Source organism: Apis florea, unplaced genomic scaffold (assembly GCF_048593485.1).
Source record: "Apis florea isolate Af1SG1 unplaced genomic scaffold, ASM4859348v1 contig_3158_pilon, whole genome shotgun sequence".
In the NCBI taxonomy this organism is placed as follows: domain Eukaryota; kingdom Metazoa; phylum Arthropoda; class Insecta; order Hymenoptera; family Apidae; genus Apis; species Apis florea.
In genome coordinates, this window is record NW_028256713.1 from 1606102 (window position 1) to 1618717 (window position 12616).

General features: G+C 45.5%; 1 protein-coding gene across 2 annotated transcripts in view; it reads left to right on the forward strand.

Moving 5' to 3' along the window:
- Positions 1-6782: 6782 nt before the first annotated feature.
- The window catches only part of LOC100872118 (uncharacterized), a 48281-nt gene continuing 42447 nt past the window's right edge, over positions 6783-12616 (forward strand). For both annotated transcript variants that reach the window (XM_031920480.2, XM_086909564.1), the window contains exon 1: positions 6783-7310. The gene's annotated coding sequence lies outside the window, so the exon portion shown is untranslated. The remainder of the gene's footprint in view (positions 7311-12616) is intronic.

Genomic DNA, 12616 nt, shown 5'->3' on the forward strand with positions numbered 1-12616 from the left:
TATGGAATAGCCACGCGGCTAATTACCATAAATCGTTGCCTGAAAAGAGGGGGAGGAGGGGTTCGTTTCTTTCAATTTGCCCATCTCTGCACGCGGAATTCGATTAAACTGCTTTTGGAATTTTTCATTCTAACCTGTTGTCTCATCGAGATAAATATACGTGCCTCGTTAATTACATTGTTTAACGATCAATTGGATACGGTTCGAACGATTTTTTTAAAAGCGTGATCCTCTACTGAGAACTTCGCAACCTCGAATTATTATTAATTTTCCATCAATTTCGATCGTTTTAACGTTTCGAGTACGAAGATATCGCTGATTTGTCAAACATTACGTGGATTCGGTTCGTTCATTTTCGTTTCAAACGATTTTTTCAAATCCGCTAAATCCTCTCTCCTCTCTAAATTTCGCAACCTATTCGAAAAATCTTAATTTTCCGCGTGATTTCGCGCGTAATTTCCATTTCTTCTTCTTCTGTCACAACCGATGCGTAAATTTCCACCGATTATATTCGATTAAAAAATTTCGTAGGATCCCCAAAAAGAAAGGATCAAAAAAAACAATCCCTCCCTCCTTGTCGCGTGAATCCTCGGGAAAATCCAACCCGCGAGGTCGGGTTGATTAATACCGATTTTATGGAGTTACATTTCCTAAATGGAATATATTTGGAAATGAGAGAGCGTGTGTTAAGAGCATCCCGCGTGCACAAAGAGGGGTGGGGGATGCTTGGGGTTTAAAAGCATCATCGTCCCATACTCTCGGGCCGGCCCTAGCAACGCTATTGATTTCCTTCGTCCCCCTTGCGAGAACTATCTCGCAGAATTTACCCTCTTTCGTGGAAAACCGTCCTGAAAGTCCATGAAACTCCGTCATGTCAGGGGACAAGACATTCGCCGCCACCCCTCGAATTGGAGGAAACTGGAGAGAGAGAGAGAGAGAGAGAGGTTAAGGGGAGGACAGGATGCGAACAGGGGAACGAGAGAAGGGAAAAATAAACGTGGAGGGAAAACAGGCGCGTGCATTCGTTTCGAGGGAATGGAATTAAGAATCGCTTATGATTTACCGAGGCGAAACTTGCGGCGTCCTGTTTTACGAAATTTTCGAAGAATCGCGAAAATATGAACTGTGGAATATTATTGGTATTGCGTTTTTAACGTGATTTGAGCGAAAGGTGTTTTCTCTTATTGGCATCGCTTCGAGATTTGCATTTATCATTCGAGGGGTTGGCCAATCCTTCCGGTTGAATAAAATTCGACGACAATTTTAGTAATAACCTCGAATACCACTAATCTGGAACGATGATAATTATATTTGTTGGTGATTCTAGAATTTCAAATCGTTTAGATCCAGAAGGAAAACGCAAAGATCGTAGAGTACGTTCGAGTTGAAAAATAAACTGGAGGAAGAAGAGGAACCAATTTTACGCATCTTGGAAAATCTAAAAAGAAAAAAAAAATGTAAATAAAACGGATTTTTATACGTATTTCGTTCTTCCTTTATTTATTTGAATCGTTTTCAAGTTAAAAGAAACAAATATAAATTGCAACAAAGTTATAATTTAATGTAATTAAAGTAGCCAAAATCGTTCGAAATAAGCAGCAGTCAAGGAACTCTCTCTCTCTCTCTCGAAGCAAATTTCGAACGAAGCACTTAATGATTTTTTGTTGACAATTGGGATACGAGACGGCAACATCGGGCGAGATTATAAGACGAATTGAAAGATACCGGCAACGTTGTGTTTACCGCGAATTAATCCCCTTCCGTCCGGGAAGGGCCTGTATTCCAATTGTACATCCCGCCGGCGCTGTTAAGTGCAAGGCAAACTGAACACGTTGTAGTTCGCGCTCGAATGGCCGCAAATGGATACACGTGGCACGATTAACGAACACTTACCCAATCTCGACGCGGTTTCCTCCTCGCGATGGAACGCCTCGCAATGAGTTATCTACGGCTAAGCGTTAGGAGACCCTTCTGCAAACCGAAACAACGTCATTCCCAAACCGCAAACTGCAACAATTGCTCGTATCGAAGATAAAAACGGAAGCGGAATCATTTGTGAATGATTCCACGAAGAATTAATCGCATCGAACGTTTTTTCTTCTTTCCTTCATTCTTTTCTTGGATATATTATTTGATCACAGTTCGTAGCAGAGGTGGAACACAGTTAAGTCGGGTTTATTATTAGATCGCGACGATGAAGTTAATTGGCTCCGCGGGCAAGTGAGAAAGTTCTCAGAGTTTAGCGGGGTTATTGATTTAATCAGCACGAGAGATTGGGGAACGGCTCGTTCGTGTAAATATACGGAGAATCGTAGCAAAATGAAGAGAATCTTCATTTTCGTCGGAATATATATCTCGAGAATTTCTAAAAATTTCCGCACTTTAAATTCATCCTCCAAACATTTCTCCTTATATTCTTCGCACTTACTTCGTACTTCCTTCGATCCCGCAGAACAATTTTCACGATTGTTGAAAGATTCGTAAGCGAAACCGATAAAATTCAGGTGTTGCTCCGCTACAGGCGGTTCCAAAGGAGGGGCGTATCGGCGATAGTGTTTCCTCGGCTCGGTTGCCACGGATCGATATTTCATCGAATAACGGTGAACGACGTTTCGTCACCGGATGGAATGCAGTTGGAAACGTCGCAAGGTCGGTCGTCGGCCATAACCGATCGCTGCCACGTCCCGGTGAAAAGTGGCGTACACTCGCGCTCGTGTTTCGCATTACGTTGCGTTAAATGCGCCACCCACGCGTCGTCGCTTCCGCCTCGCCGATAAAGAAAAGAATCGTTCGAAATTGTTGGATCCGCGTGCGATGATTGGCGTTGTCGTAGAAATAAAAATTGAAAATTATTGCGTGTTGAAATGATCGAGAGTTGTAACATCGCTTTTTAACGGGGAAATAAATTCGAGACGAAAAATATCTGCTCGTGGCGTTATTTTCGATAACGAACTTTGTGGGATCGGAATACCGTTGTTTCGTTTCGGATAAGAAATTACGGGAGAACACGATAAATTTATTTTACTGCGTTAAAAATATCCTCCCACCACATTGTAATTTTTTTATATTCTCATTAAGTAATAACGCGTAATGGATGGAAATTTCACTATTAATTTTAACGAGCAATCGTAAAAAGGAAAGGCGATAAATCCGTGAAAAATATCTGCTTGCGTCCACGATGCGAACTTCCTCGATGCCTGCCAGACCGTTCACTCGAAATGATAATACGCCGATGAAAACATGCACCGATAAAAATTCCAAAAATACCGATCCCAAGCGATAGATCCACCATTAGATTTATCCACCGAGGGTGGATAAATACGGTGGATAAATTGCCACCATCCTCAAAAATATCGTCCCACACAGCTCGAGCTTAGCTTGGAGTCGGTTAACTCGATCAACTCGATTAAAAACACGCAACAGTATGCGGTACGAACGCGTCTTTAAAAACGTTATTACTTCCTACGGGAGATTGCGAAGGGAGGGCGGCCCGTAGGTCTCTTCCTTTCCACAATATCATTCGACAAAACAATAGAGAACAATGGAACATTCCATTGCGGACTTTACACGCCGAACCGTGTAATCAGATGAAGCACCGTGCTGCAATAAACGCGCGTTAACTCGCCCTGCTGATAACAAAACAAAAGAAAAATCCACGAATCAAATGCCTCCTCGAGCTTTCTCTGTGATCGATGCGCCAAAAACAAGAATGGCGGCGGGGGAGGGAGGGAGGGAGGGGGTGGAAGAAAGAAAGAGGACGAAATCTCTTCTTCCTCCTCCTCTTTCGAAGAGAATCGAAATCCAGTTGGAAGAAGAGGAGGCAGACGGTCCGGAAAAGCGATCGATGGTGAAGTTGGCTGGGGTGATCGAAGGTTCGGCCTTGACCTTGTGGAAGAGTCACGTAACGACAGGCCGGCCGTGAGGAGGAAGGAAGCGGCGGCGACCTCGGCGAGGCAGACACCGAGGGGGAGAAAGTGTAACCGATCCCAAGAGCTCGAAATCGAAAGTAATTTCCTCCATCTCCTCGCTCTTTCTCTCCTTTCTCCACGCTTCCACGACCCGATCATTCTTTCTCCCGGTCCGTAGGATCCAGGTCAAGTTCAACCAGGCTGCCTGTCCTCCACTTTCTCCACACCGTTTTCCACGCGTAATCGCGACGATCCACCACTCGCCATTTCCTCGCCAAACGAGAAGTTCGGATTCCTCCTCGAAAACCGATTCGAATTATTCATATTTTTTTTCTTCCATTTCGTCCAAACCTAGCCTCTTCGTGATGCACGATTAAAATCTCTGCGTACGCGGATGTAGATAAGTCTCCCACGATTGAAAAAGAAAATCGAAGTCCAAGTCTGCACCGCAATTCTTATCGCATCTGTCCATCACCCGCATTTCTACCCGCTATTATCCATCCCATCTACCGCATCTAACCCGACCAACACCGTCTAATCACGTTTGTTACGTCAGTGTCAACGGCACCGGGGAGATCCGCGACGAGAGGCGAAGAGTTGGTGTCCGCGGTTCGCTGAACCGAATTCCCCTCCCCTCGACGACGACGACGACGACGACGACGACGACGAGGAAGGAACGAGGAGCGAAGAGCAAGATGAACCCAACTGGAAACCCTCGTGTCTCGGGTGTCCCCCGTCGTGCTCCAACGAGGGGACTGTTTTACGACGGCTGGGATGAACTTCCTCGAGCCGTGTCGGGGGACACGCACGCACTTTGGGACGTGACGTGCCAATCGCGGAATCGAGAAGGTGTCGAGTGGCCCGACCATCTTTTATCATCGTGGAAAAATTCGAGTGAAAATTATTCATCGTGTCGTCGATGTTTGCTAACGATATTTCGGAGAGGGGAGAAAAAAATGAGAGAAGAAATAGAGGAAGAAGAGGAGATGAAACTCTCGAGAGATTGTTGGTGGTGGGAAAAAGTAGCGAAATCGAATTGCGTGGAAGGTTAGATTCGAATTCGAGAACCTGACCTTCGTACTCTTTCTCTCTCTGTCTCTCGTCGAGGTTTTCCCAGAAGAATAGTTTTGCAGAGAGAGAGAGAGAGAGAGACTTCTTCGATTCGCGAAGCGACACGCGTCCTGTCCGATAGTGAGTCAGCGGGTTGTGGATCCAACGGCATTGACCAGTTCCCTCGGACAAATATCTCGAAACGAATTGCCGGATAGATCTTAACATAATTTCAACGTATCGTATCCATTCGTATCATACCGGATACGAGAGAATCGTGTATGAATCATGTGGCGATATACCGTAACCACGATGCAATTATTCGAATATTTACAGTTTACTTATATATTTCACTCGATTTCTGGTAATCCTGTTTCTCTCCCCTCGGTCATGAACCTCGATTATACTCGGATTCGAATGGATGTATATATCAAAATTGTCAAAATATATATATATATATTTTTTGATCGATCGATTATTTGGAAATTTGTAGATAACGAATAATAGGAGAGGGGGGGGAGGAGGAAACAAAAATTACTTTCCCTCCTAAGTTCGAAACACTTACGAGCAAGGTTAATCTTAGCGTTCACTCGATCACTCTAACCACTTACGTTACTTCGCTCTCGATTATTATTCGAAACAATTATATCTCCGAAAAAACTTTTTCATTTCTTCTTTAAGAAAAAAGAAGAAGAAGAAGAAGAAGAAGAAGAAAAAATCGTAAGAAAAATAAAAGAGAAGCGATATATTTCAGCAACGATTCAACGAGGATACGACGAAATGGTGAAATGGCGAAAAGAACGAACCCCAACCAAGGAGAGGATGCGCTCGCAACGACGTGCGGAGCGCGAATGCGCGACGGGAGCCGCGCGCCGTGTCTCCTGCGCCTCTGCGCACCGCGGTTCGCGCACCGCACTTGTACGTACACTCTTCTACGTACACTCTTCCTCGTCCTCTTGCACGGCAGCGCGACACCGACCCTCGAGGACTCGCGCGACCGACACGATCTAAACCAACGAGAGATCCATCGCGTGCCTCGAATACGCGAATTCTCGCCGACAACCTTTTCCTAATACGAACACGATAAAAAAGGAAAAAAAGCGTCATCACCACAATGACGACCTCGAATCTCTTCTCTCCGCCAAAAAGAGAGAGAGAGAGAGAGAGAACCGAAACGAAACAAATCCTAAAACACGAATCGGATAAAAGGGAAAAGCAGAGGGAGAAACAAAAAGGAAAGAGAGAGAGAGAGAGAGATCGCGAAAAATGCGAGGAAACGCGAGCGACAACAGCAAGCACCAACAGCAGCTCGGTGATTGACCATTGCCAACCGATTGGAAGGAAAGACGAAGAATCGAAAGAGAGAGAGAGAGAGAGATAATAAGGAATAAAGGGATAGAGGCGAGTGCCGAAAGAAGAAGACGAACGAGATGAGAGAAACGAAAGCAGAAGGGAGAGAGAGAGAGAGAAATGTATCCACGGGCGGAGAGGGGAGGCGAGGAAGAGGAGAGGAGAGGAGGAGGAGGAGGGAGGAGGAGGGAGGAGGAGGAGGAGGGAGGGGAGGAAGAAAGAGGAGAGAGAGAGAGAGAGACGGGGAAGCAAGGGACACAGAGAGAGGAAGAGAAGAGGATGGTCCGGTGTAGCCGGCGGGCACACATCGTCTCCTCTCCCTCGCCAATCGGCGCGCGCGGCGTGGGGCGAGTTTGAGGTAGGGGGCCGCACGACGCACAGCGGTGGTGGCGGTGGCGTGCTGCGGCGGTGGCGGCGGCGGTGGCGGCGGCGCGGCTGCCAAGGTATTTAAGGTACCGTGAACCGGCGGCGCACGAGTAGTTCACTTCTGTTCGGTGCGGTGTCGCGGTGATTTTGAAGGGGACAGAGGAGAAAGAAAAAGGGATAAAGAGGAAAATATCGCACACACGCGCAGAGAGAGAGAGAGAGAGAGAAAGAGAGAGACATAGGGGAGCAAGACAGGGGAGAGAAAAGAAAACGAGATCGCGCTCTCGGGGACTCGCGACTACGCTCGTACGATCGTGAGGGTGCGAGAGAGGAAAAGGTAGAGATTTTTCTCTTCGGTGTGTGGTTTCTCTCGAAGAGAGACGAACAGCGACGAAAAAGGAGAAAAATCATTTCACGGGACGATCTGATTGATACGCGCGCACGTATTCTCACGTAAATACGAAGTGATCGAGAAGGTTCATCGAGATTCGATAAAGAACAGTTCCAGGAAGACCACCGTATACCGCGACATCGTTGCACGAATTTATCGATATCGAATCGAGCCGGCCATCCGGAAGAACACGTCGCCGGACAGGATCGTCGGGGTCGTCTGTCGTTGACGACCGTCCTGGATAGGTAAGTCTCAAAAAAAAAAAAAAAAAAAAAAAAACAGTGTGGATCGTTTGTTAGTGTGCGATGGAGAAAAGGGTGAAGGAAATTGTAATCGTATTTAGTGTCGAGCGCGTTCCCGCTGTATACGTCTGTTTCGTACGTAACGACTTTGTACCTCGATCTGGTGTTACCATAAGTGATCAAGATCAGTGATTCTGTTGCACTGTGCTCTCACTCGCGGACCACGCATCGTTCTCCTGCTCCATCGTTCGTCTTCGTCTTCGTGGATTTTACAAAAGAAAAGAAAAAAAACGAAAAACGAAAAGAAAGAAAGAAAGATGTGACAAAGAGAAAAATAACATAGTAACGAAAATGTGCGCCTCGCGAGAGGGATACGTTGATCCGAAAGTGTGCTCTCACAAGGGAATATTATACGTATACGGTTGTTACGTGCAAGGGATAAGAGGTCTTGGAAGAGTAATCGTTCGTTGTCGTCGAGCGATAATACGAACGATCGCTATATACGTGCGAAGTGATCCGCTTAGCTTTCAAACGCGATCGTGAGTCGTCAGAAGGGATCGATAAATCCGCGCCGGGTGTAAAATCGCTTCGTAACGGCTCGACGCCCGATCGAAATACACCTGTTACGTACACCTACGCGTTCCACGCAACTCGCGACAACTTTACGAACGGGAAAATAATTCGTCCCGTGGATTAGAAAGAAAAGAAAAGAAAGAAAGAAAAGAAACTTTTTCAAAAGGGATATGAATTTTGGGTAACGGGAATGGAAATTTTTTCGCCACGGGGGATACGATACGGTTAAAAGGGAAGATTTTCCTTTTAGGTGTGGGTGAGCGGTCGGAGGCTGGACCGGTTCGGAACGGAGTCAAAGAGGGCCCGGGCCTAAATAATTCAACGCGGCGGTACAATAGGTATGCGTGCCGACTTGCAGCCGTGAAGGCTAGCCGTACGTGCACGAACACCTCGTACAATTAAGAAACCGTGTCCGAATACCGAGGCAAACACGGTCGATGCGTGAATACCAACGACGAATCTCGACGTAACGCATCCGTAACACACAACCGAATCGATCGAACGGAAAATCTGGAAATCGGTCCGTTTTCCGACCCTTCAGCGGCGAAAACGAAACGAATATTTCGAAGATTCCTCGTCCAACTTCGCGGACTATACTTCGCATACCGATCGAATCTCGACCGACGAGTCGAGTCCGCAGCATTCGTCGTGAAGCGATCGAAATCGCTATCGAAACTTCTAAAACTTGGGGGTTTGGAAAGAAATTCCTTGACCGGGGAGATATATCTCAAAGATCCGAGTTTGCAAACTATTCGATAGGGTATGGATCGGTAGGTATCCGAAATGGGAGATCCGATCGGTCCCCCTGACAAACGGGGAAGGGGGGAGGAGTCGAAACGGTATCGATTTTCCCGAAGGCAGGTCCCAAGGAATATAAAAGTAGGGTCCGCAAAGGTGGGACGAACCTGGCATAATGAGTCAGAAGAAATTCCAGGGATCGGTGTATAATGGATCGCGGCCGAGAGACGAAAAATGTAAACTAGAGGGGAATCTAATGGATCGGCGCACGATCCTTCTTCGTATCCCGTCGGTCGACGTTCGTGTCCCCTTCGTTAAATCGAATATTTTCGATATCGAGGACGATGACGACGATGCTGGACGAAGGAGCAAGAGTGCGATGCGTCGTGTCGTTACAGAGCAGGAAGAGTCGAGCTCGAAAATATAACAAGTGAAACTCCAGTTTAATCGTAATTTCTTAATTTTAACGAATGCAATGACGCCGTAACACACGATCCGGATATTTCAAATCGATCAATAGTAATAACTTCTCGTCCTTCGACGAATTATTATTCGAACGGAGTTTTATCGTGAATTGGGTCGAAAACGAGGAGGCGAAAAGTTGGTCGATATTTCTGAGAATGGGGCCGAGGATCGGTCGGGAAGTATTCGTGCAGGGGGAGAACGAGATTCGCTCCCTCTTGCGGGGAATAAAGAGAAGGCGAATTGGTCACGGTCGAGGTACGTTGAAGAAGTTACGATTGCATTATGAACCGTGATCAAGAGTGTAGGCGAGCGTGCGCTCGTTTCTCGATCCGTTGGCATACCGTGAATCACCTTTTGCCAGGAAACGCCGGCTTTCTAATCAACGATTTAACTTTGCTTCTGCGTAGCAACGACGACCAATTAATTACGCGACCGCGCTCTTTATCCGCTAATTATCGCGTGGAAGCGAGCGGTTTTACACCGCGCTACGAATTTTTCATGAGCCTGCCTAGCCTCTTTCCAGGGTTCGATAACCGATCGTACTTACCCGTGTGCACCATATACATTTTACGATACACCAGCTTTTCACTCGACTTTTCATTCTCTTCCATTTGCCAGATCTATATATATATAAGCTTTTTTAAGTTTTACTCGATGCAAATATTATAGGATACGATTTCGTTCGGGTCTAAAGCGATCCGAATCGAGCAGCACGATCGACATACGACAATTCGTGACACCGCGTCGATCGTTAAACCTGCCAAATTGCGTAGGATTATCGCGTTGCGTTAAATTGCGCATCAAACATCGCAACGGGATTTTGCATTCCTTCTTCGTGTGAAAAAAAAAGAAAAAGAAAAAATTCCAAACGAATCTAATCGGCGATCGCGAATTAAAAGATCGCAAACTCGTACGTACACCATACGTGCCTTGGTCGTGTTTCATACCTGTTCCAATCGATCGAAACGCTAAATATTACTCGAGGTGGCTAAGAGTTAAAACTTGCCTCGATATCACGAATCAATGCGTGCGATTCGCGTATCCGTCGTCGTGCCTCTGATTACTCTTTGCACACCGCCTCGACCGGCTAATTACTAAACGTTAATCACCGAGACCATCCTCCGGGCTCTTGGTCTTGCACCAGCCCGGTAACAGACAGACCGGGTTCACCTGCCTTGCTAAACGCATCCACGAAAACGAAATAGAGTAATGGAGTGTGTGTAAGAAGCTATCCATCCACGTTACACGCGATCCGCGAGCAATAACCGTGGAGAATCGATCCGAACGGGAGAGAGAGAGAGAGAGAGAGAGAGAGAGCTTAATTGCGATCGATCGCGGAAGAAGACGAGAAGAAGGAAAGATCGTTTCTTTTTTTTTTTTTTTTTTTTACGTAAGCCGATTTCGCATACCTCCGGTAATAATATCGTGAGACGAATCGAATAACGATCGAAAAGGGGAGGGAGTACGAAATAAGTAAGAAAGAGAAGAAAGGGGCGTAAGGGAGGATGAAACTCTCGTTCCCTCGTAGAGAGAAGAGGTAACCGTGGCAGGTTTTGAGTTAGGTGTGCCACGAATTAATTATCGACGGTAATAGCCGGCTGGGCTATAGTTGGCTCTCGGTTTTTCTTTTCTTCGCGTCTGCCTCACGTCCCCCTTTCGCAGAGAGGTGAACGTTACTTTTTGCTTCGAGCTCCAGACGCGCTCAGCTTTCTTTCGTTTGCCCGTTAGTGCCGTTCAGCTTTTCAAACCGTATACTACGGCGAACGATGTCGCACAACTTCTTGGCACGACACCGGCCACTTTTACACGCTTCGCCATTTCAAGCCTGCCCGTTGTTGTTGTTGTGTCGCTGTTGAATAATTAACCGCTGATTCCCGAACAAACGATGCATGTACGAGTCGGGTGATTAGCATTGAGGGAAGAGAGAAAAAGTCCGGCGAATTTTGCCCGATCGATCGATCGAAAAAAAGAGAGAGAGAAAAAAAAGAAAAATATCGTCGAGGTGAAAGTATACGCGCAGAAGAATCTTCGAATCTTCCGTTACGTGCATGCGCCATTATTTTCGACCTCCTCCTCTCCTCTCCGTTCGAATCACGTAGCCATCGGGCCCACACGAAACGGTAAAAACCGAGAGATGAGGATCGTGGTCGCGCCGCACGAATTCGGGTCGTGCGCGACTGGAGCGCCACGGTTTCGTCTGGTAAAGAAAAAAAAAAAAAAAAAGAAAACAATCTAACCTCTTCGACAGGCCGCCTTTCGACTCTTGGAATGTCTCGTTCTTCGAACGGCGGTCGTCTCTTTCGCGTAGCGAAATTTAATTATCGAATTTTTTATGCATTAAGGGAATGCTGTCTCGATGTCCAGAGAGAGAGAGATATATATATATACATCTCGTATACGTGATGAGAATTTTGAGAGTATCGAATTTAAAAAAAAAAAAAAAAAAAAAAGGAAAAAAGATTCGTTAAAAGATTCGACGATTTTTGATTTTATCCGACAAAAATTGTTCGAAAAATATTATTGATTCATTTATCCGTACATTCCGTGCAGATTCTCGATTAAATTCTCCTCTTTCGAAGAAGGAAAAAAAGGGAAATGGAAACGGGAGTGAAATGAAAAGTGAATTCGAAAACGATCACTGCGGTTACGTGGATTATAGAGTTTAACGAACGGTGGTCGGGCTATATCTTTTGAACGGCAAACTATTTAGAAGCGATCGAGCATTAAAAGAGGCAGCGCTTCCTATCGGCTAGCTGGGTATATAGCGTTTCAAAAAAAGAACAACACCTGGACGGCTGGTCGGCCACTGGCCCCTACCTGGCCACTATTGAAAAAGGGCTATTAAAAATATCGAGCACGAAGACTCGACCTATCGGCCCGTGAAATCCTGTATTCAACGTGTGCTAAGGCGGTGTTCAAAAGAGGCGATCAATTATTCATTCTCCCTAAACGCACGAAACGGAACGTACGAAAAATTTAAGCGATACCACGGAATTCCCCCAAACTCTCGCCAATTTTTCAAACTCTTATATATTTTATACGGTTAAAAATTTATATTTTTACATTTCCTTTCAAACTGATTCATTTCTTTTTTTTTTTTTTTTTTTTTTTTTACAACCGAAATTACTAGAGAAATATCGATATTCGTTAGATGTTAACGTCTTTCTCTAATGCGAAGAAAGAAGAAAAAAATTACTTCACGTATCGAGCACGAACCTCTCGTAAATTTTTCAAATTTTATTCCCCGCAAAGAGTTCGATACTTCGACTTCCTGATATTTCTTTCAAAGAAAATCCATACAATTCACAGTTAAATCTCTTTGCCTCTCGACGAATATTCCAGCTACATTACCACCGAGTAAAAAGAATACTTACACCGAAGTTAAGTCAGTCTATACCCCTTCGATTATTCCGAGAGCTCAAACCCGGGAACGCTATAAGGTAAACGACTTCGAATCGTAAAACAGAGGAACAATGGAGGTTCAGAAAGTTCTTTCAAACGAGGAATCGACACCGATCACGTTCGAATTCTAT